Here is a 7,758-nt window from a genome sequence, read left to right as displayed (position 1 = left end):
GCTGGGCTCTGTTTGGGCCTCATGCCATTTCCACAGCAGCCCCTCCCCATCCCCTCCCCCTGCTATGTCACTTCCCGGCCGTGTGCTCAGGCACGTAGGTAACCCACGCCTGCTGCCCCTCCTCCCCTCTGTGGGAGCTCCCGAGCGGGCAGCCCCCCTTTGCCTGAAGAAAAGGGGAAAGGAAAGCCAAAATAAGTTCCCAGAGCTGGTTCCCACTGCCTCCTCACCTCGCAGCCACATGCTTGGCTCAAAAATGTCTTATAAAATTTAAACAAAAAATAAAACTGCAGCATAACAGAAATGCATAGTTCCCACTCTGGGCCCTGTGCATCCCAGCAGGGCACTTCATGGTTTGGCCCTTTGGTAGCAGTATATAATTCAGTGTTGCATAAATGCATGTTGAGAATATTAAGGCATCTGTCTTAACTTCCCTGCTCTGCAATAGTGCTTACAAGAATCCATTGTACTGTGTAGAAACTTTAATTAATTGTCTCTTCCTAAAATGTTTATGTTCCATTTTTTATTGATCAACTTCTTCCAAACAGAAATAAGTAATATTCAAGCACAAAATGTGTTGCAGAAACCTGTTTCTCACTGAGATGGTTGGTTAGTAATAAGCTGAGACCAGCTTTCCAATGAAACTATAATATTCTTTTTTGCACCTGTTCTAACATTCTCCTCCTCAGGGCCACTCTCCACACACTGACTGTCATTGGCTATCGATCGATTGTGTGCTTCATTGAGTGGCCGAGTAGGAAGGGACTGATTGGCTCTGGAGCTTTTGGCAGTTTCATTTTGGCTTGAGACAATAAGTTGTTCTGGATCCATAATCACCAAAGGACTTGAAAAATTACACCCATTGCCCAAACTGGTAAAGACAGGGAGTAGCCAATACTTCTTCTCATCTCCAAAAACTTCCCTCAGATTTTTGCTGCATCCAAGAGAAAAGCCATTTCTTTCAGGGCCATTTCAAAATGTGGGTGCATGGAAAGTTTCTATGGTTGATCTTTTTTTGACCACTAGCCAGCAGTGGTAGCTGAAGAGTGACAGTATGCTGATGAAGAACATGGATGCCACAAAGAAAGGAATAGTACATGGAATGTTGCATGGGCATCTCTCAATTCAATTGTCCAAAACTTTATGAAGTACTGCAAGACTGTAGCAGCAACAAACAGACAGCACAGTAAGGAATGCATTAAAAACAGAAGGAAGAATTTGTAGTTAGAAAATCCCACACAATTATTCACCCATGGACAGTGTTGGTCCATTTTGAGTACACATATGTCACATGAAGAACAATGGTGGCAGCGGTCAGGTTTGATTAGCTGGCATCGATCACAGTATCTGATATCTCTCAATGCTGTTGTCATATAGAGAGGCAAGCCTTTAGCAGCTCTTCTCAAAATCTCCTGCTGGGATTCTGGTCTCTCTTCTTTTTCATATTGTTCTTTATCAGCTTTTGATAAGCAGAACTCATTAGAGGGGTATGCAGGAGATGTGAAAATTGTCTTCCAATAGGACCACACAGACATTGGAAATGACAGATGAAAAACCACAAGGTAGACAACTTTTTCTGCAGTCGAAGAAATGGTAAACACACACAGCTCCACCACGTAGGTTTAGTAGGGTATTTGACAGGGCAGAAAAATATTACAAGCTGTGGTTGATAAGTTTTAATTTCTTCATAACTTGAGGGATTTTTCAGGATAACAAACAATGCTTGAAGGAAAGGACAGTGACAAACCCTGCACTTCGTACTAAGCTATCAAGCAAAAGGAGATGAATTAACGCTTTAAGCCCTATCCATTCTGGAGGTGGAGGACAGAGAAAAAATTTGGTCTCAAGGAGAGCTGGAGAAGTTAAAAAATGTGTAGCCTCCTAAAGAAATGAGACAACTATCACTACAGAGAGGGACTGTGACTGTTGTCCTCCATCTTCCCTTTCCCCCAAACAAGTGCCAATTTTGTTGATCTGCTTCGAGCAAACTCTGCTGATGACTAGGATCTCAGACTTGCCAGCTTCACCTTCCCATAAGTTCTGTGTAAAAAGCAAACCACAAACTGGGAAGAGACATTACAAATGCTCTCGGTGAAGCAGCAGCATAAGCTGACTATTATACAGTACACAGACATGCACAGACACACACACACACATGAACACGTGCAGACACTCACACACATGCACACAACACTTCTGGACTTCCGAGTGGTAAAGTCCAGTAGCTCTTCAGACTCCCTGGCACAATAGCATCATGCAGAAGACACAACGCCACAAGGAAACCCTGTTTCTTGGGGTGCCATTATAATGAAAAAGTCACTCAGGTTTTGTCTGATTGCTGAGGACTGGAACTCTATAATATTGTAATGTATGTAACCAGGGGCTGTATGCATTAGATCGCCTTTTTTTCCCTCGGAATGAGAAAGCATGAAATAAAATGACAGGAACTTTTGCATTTTAAAAAATAAGTTGAATTTGTGAGATAGTCGAATCCTAGCGACAAAGGATAAATAACTGCAAAAACTGGGAAATTAATTCCTGTTAAAGAACACCACTTAATGTCGTGGTCAACTGAAATAAAGGGGGAGGCTGAGGAAAGAAGGGATTGAAAGCAGTCCTGAAGAGGACTTGAGGGTATCAGTGGATGAGAGCCTGGACATGAGCCAGTAATGTGTGCTGCTAGCCCAGAAGGCTGATCTGAAGGCACTGCATCAAATGAAGTGTGGCCAGCAGGTTGAGGGAGGTGATTCTGCCATTCTACTCTGCTCTGGTGAGACTCCACCTAGAATATTGTGTCCAGCTCTGGACACAATACATAAACACACAATAAAAAATGCAATAACTAAAACAACATCTAGAATTGGTTTTGGTTCATGTACAGAATTAATTCTTGTAAAAAGCAAGCAAACTTGTTTCTGTGTCCTTCTACAAGAAACAGTAGGAAAGTAGGTTGTCCCTGCCTTCCTCCACCCCCAGCACAACGGCTGTAACAGCCTGATGTTTTCACCTTGTATCTTGATCACTTCAAAGTGGTGTCCTACCACAACAAAAAAGAGCAGATGGCATCAGCATGGCTTGCCCTATGCTTGGAAGTACTTCAGGCTTTGGAAAACTTCCACACTGACAAACTTCAAGCCTGAAGCCCAAAGAAGTAATGCTCTTTTAACAGGTGTCCTTGATCTCTGAGCTCCTGACTGATGGTATTGCCTTTCTGAGGAGATGTACTCAGCGAGCCACTGAGAATGAAAGGGTTGCAGTGAATGATTGGTAAGTAATGTTCTTGAGCAGGATTTCATAATAAATACAGATAAAGTTTTAATTAAAACAAAATTCACTTCACATTGATCTATTATGAATACTTAGTGAAATAAAGATGTCTATTGAAATAATGTCAGTATAAGTTGAAGTAACATTTTGTTCTGATATTTCTAGATAAATGCCCGTAAGAGCATAAATGTGATTCATTTTTTCACCTAGTTACTGAATAATGTTTCCTCCTCATTTTGTACTTGGAATAGGAATTGTTTCTCTGACTAAACATCATTTCTTGCAGACAAATTTCTAAATATTTGCCAGAAATCTGTTGAACTAAGCTAAACACATTCAATTCTATGGAGGTAGGCTTGTCTATGCATGTGGTGTCAAGTGGAAGGATATACTGCTGCACATGCATGCTCCTCCCTCCTCCCAAGCTGTTGAGAAAGCTGATCTTCAGATGGAAAAGAAACTTCCTTTAGGCTACTTGTCTCTATGGTTGTGCTTCTTTCTCTTGCAACTCAGCCTTGACTGAGGACCCCAGCTAGACATGGAGATGACAATTTCCTTTTATTTGATGCATATGTTCCTGAGCTTTTCTTAGGCTAAGCAAGCTCTGACACTACCTGGAACATCTTGATCAATGCTTTTGGTTGTCTGTCCACAGAAGTGGGTCTTAAGTAATTTTTCTGTTTCACATTTTGCAACCAAAAGTGCCTTATGAGGAGAAGAAGTACTTCAGCATTCACATGAGTAATTAAAAGGCTGAGGGAAGTACACTTTCAAGATGTCACAGGTGTTATGTGGAAGTCATGATAAGCAAAATTGCTGAAGAGCGACTGACTTCTACTCTGAATGAAGCTACTTACTTGGATCTTTACTGCTTTTGAAGAGAGAGATTCAAAAGAAGGGACAGAAAGCCTGGCTGCTTGAATATTCAGCCTGCAGACTTCATCAACCTGAAAGCAACCAAGTCCTAAGCCTTGTGAAGTGCTGATTGATCCAAGCTTCTATAGGAAGACATTAGTAAACCATATTTGTTAAAGATCATATTTAATAATTTGTCACCTTGCATAAGAATTGCTCCACAGAAATTATTGACTCCAGCCAGATGCTTTGGAAATGAATGTGGTGAGTTAATATTACTTTTTTGTTACTTACTAAGCCTTTAGGATTTGAGCCGGTCTTTTACCTGAAAATGAGAATTTATTCTTCTGTGCCTGAGCCCTGGGGTTTGAAAGTGCTCAGCCTGGAAAATTACAGGCACTGTAAAGGCTTTTATCTTCTGCATAAAGTTTAAGGATCTGGGAATACAAACTAGGTTTTCTCCAGGCAGCCCAGGCACAGGACCTGCCACAAAAATAGTAAAAAGAGAGTCACAGAATGGCTGAGGTTGGAAGGGACCTTTGGAGGTCACCTAGTCTGACCTTCTTGCTCAAGCAGGGCAAACTACAGCTGGTTGCCCAGCACTATGTCTAGAGAGCTCTTGAATATCTCCAAGGATGAAGACTGCACCAACCGTTTGGGCAACCTGTGCAGTACTTGATCACCCTCACAGAGAAAAAAAAAGTGTTTCTTGATGTTCAGAGGTAACCTCATGTGTTTCAGTTTGCACCCATTGCCTCTTGTCCTGCAAAACCCATCTCTCTGGGGGCTTGGGAGGAATGCACATAGACTGATATATCATAAGATAGCTTGATCTTTTATCCATAGCAGAACCTAAGCTTTCTTTTGGGAAAAGCCTGATTCCATGCTGTCACCTGCTGAAGGCTTTTGCTAATATTAGCCTTTAATAGACTGTGCAATACTCTGTCCAGGGAACATCTCAGGTGAGTCCAGTATTCCCTCTGCTTGACAGCTTTCCAGGAGGTGCTCCTAAACTGTGGATGGAAATGCCAGCATAGTTGCAGGGATGGGGTTGAGAATACCTGTTTCAAAGCAGATGCCTGTACAGATTAGTGAAGTTTAGTGCTCTGTCAATTCTTTACTTACTAGGTCTTATAATACAGACTTTTTAGCTGGGTTTGGGATTTCTTGGGTATCTTGAACATTATGGCTCTTTCCCCGAGACAATGTGTATTCCTCTTGTTTCCTCATATTGCTCAAGTTTCCCCCTGGATCTGAACAGCAGGGTTATACTTTCAAGGGAGATTATTCTGAGTGAAACATTTAGATTTTTTTTTTTTTTTTTTTAAACATTTTCTCTCAGAATGTAGATCAGAGATCATTGGAAGATCCTAGGAAATGCCTAATTATCTTAAAGATATTTTATCTTGTACTAATCCATACTGTTCCATCTTGCATAAATCGATGAAACTTTGAGAGCTTTAAACCCACCAAAACAGACAAAGAAACTCACCAGGAATGATGGAAGCATTCTTAGGTTTTTGTTTTGTATTGTTTTTGTTTTTGTTTTTGTTTTTGTTTTTGTTTTTTAAATACATGTAAGTACCAGTCAAGTCTTTGTTCAGCTGAAATAGCTCAAGAATTGGGATAGGACTGTCACGATGTAAACATTTTTGCTAAGAAATATTTCTCATAGTACCTATTTATTGAGGCGGTTGTCTCCTCAGAAGGTAATGGCTTCAGATATATTTTAGTATTCCAAGTGTAACAGCTCTTCCTATCTTCTCTCACCACTCAGAAGGTTATGATCTTAGTTCCTAAGACAACTGAATTATGCTAGAATAATAGCAGCAAATTGGATTCACATAGGAAAGTGAAGACTGTAGTAGCTTGAGATTGCACATAGGAACTGAATTACTCCTCAACATTCATTTTCATTGTTGTTTTGAAATCCATCTGTACTGACTCTCTCCTGTGGAGACAGGTTGAATAAAACTGGCATTTCTCAATACTACAGTTACTGTACCATCTTATTCTCTTCTCTGAGATAAATCATTCTTCAGGATGAAGATGAAGCTGCCTTTAGTTCCCACTGATTCTTATTCCATTGAAAGTAAAAGGAATTTAAAACTATTCTGTTAAACATTCTGGTTTTCTGAAACAGAGAATACATGAAAATGTTAGTGTACTCTATAAACCTGATACAGTAGGATTAGACTTCCACAAAAGAAACAGAAATGCAGTCCTGTATTGCTTGCTTGAAGGGAAACAACATCCAGTGAGAGGCTGTAGCAATTAAATATTAGAATAAAAATAGAGGGTTTTCAGAAAGAGATATGGGAAAGAATAACAAATGTACTGCAGAAAAAAAATGACAATTGGCTGTTGCCCTTTTTCCCCTCTTTCTTTCTTTTTGTAAAAGCTGGTAGTTTATGTAAATTATCAAGCTATTTGCATTAGACTCAGCAGTGAACTTTGGTTTCTCTAAAAGATAAATGAGTGTCACTTTTGTCCTGGACAAAATAGCTTAATGGCTTCTGTTCTCTTTCTGTATGGTTGTACATGCTGCCTTGAGGTGTGATATGCTTTCTGAGATTTGGGGCAGGCAAGTGAGTTGGAGCAGTGCTGCTGAAATCAGAATTCACTACCAGCTGGATAGAAGTTGACTCTATGAATGGTGTGACTGGCTTCAGAGGAAACGCAGTTAAACATACTGGAGCTGGAGGCTATTTACCAGGTTAGATGCAGCCTCTAAGCATCATAACTGAATGTTAGATCCTCAGGGTAGTCCTGACCTGGATCCTTGCACCTTGAGTGAGGCTGAGGGTTTCTGATCTGGGGCTTCTTGTTTCATGAAGCTGTAATTCTCAAGGAGTCAGTTACACACAAGTATAACTTCTCTAAAACCAGAAAAATAAATAAACTAAGGAGGGTGAAAACAAGATCTTTTGAAGTTTGTTGAGCCTCCCTGTGCCTGGGGGAAGTTGTTCAACAGAATCCCTGTTCAGGCTCAGATCTGCCAGCCTCCCACCTCTCGGGAGGGTTATGATAACTGGCTGTAGTTATCTTTGGTGAACAGGATTTTCTTCATTACTTTCTGCTTAAGAAGTTTTTCTTCAGAATATATCTGTTCCCTGTTGCATATCCATGAAACACCTGTGATAAACATTATCTTGGTTTAAAAAATAAGCAGTAGCTGTTGCTCTTGAAGATAACATGGTATATACATATCTGGAATCTGAACATTTCAGTGCATGGCCTTTTCATAGTGTAAATATCTTCCCTTGTCAAATCTATGAAGGTGTCCTCTTCAGTGCATCTTGTTAAATAAAGTTAATATTCCTTCTAAGTAGGGAAAAATGATGGACTACAAAAAAACTCTGCCTCCACAAACTCAGCCCCTGAGCTTGGCTTTGTAGATCTCCAGCATACAGTTAGATACAGTGTCATGTCACTTCATCTAGCTTTATCTTGTGGCAACAAAGAGCTACTCTCTGCTTTGTTGTGGTTCATCTGAGCTGAAACTCCACCCATGGTACATGTCTGTTTAAAAGGTTCTTTGCAAATGGTTATCTCCCTACTACTGCTTCTGAGATTTTATTTTTTTTTTTCCCTGAGTAATTTGTAGAAAATTTTTCTGCCATTTCTAAGACTATTCTT

At 40.3% G+C, this 7,758-nt stretch overlaps 1 pseudogene; it reads right to left on the bottom strand.

Moving 5' to 3' along the window:
* Positions 1 to 591: 591 nt before the first annotated feature.
* On the bottom strand, positions 592 to 1,610 carry LOC103773829 (annotated as a pseudogene).
* Between the last annotated feature and the right edge of the window lie 6,148 nt (positions 1,611 to 7,758).

The sequence above is a fragment of the Merops nubicus genome, unplaced genomic scaffold (assembly GCF_000691845.1).
Source record: "Merops nubicus isolate BGI_N331 unplaced genomic scaffold, ASM69184v1 scaffold3535, whole genome shotgun sequence".
Taxonomy (NCBI): domain Eukaryota; kingdom Metazoa; phylum Chordata; class Aves; order Coraciiformes; family Meropidae; genus Merops; species Merops nubicus.
The sequence above is the reverse complement of the archived record's forward strand: the minus strand, read 5'-3'. Positions and strand labels throughout refer to the sequence as shown.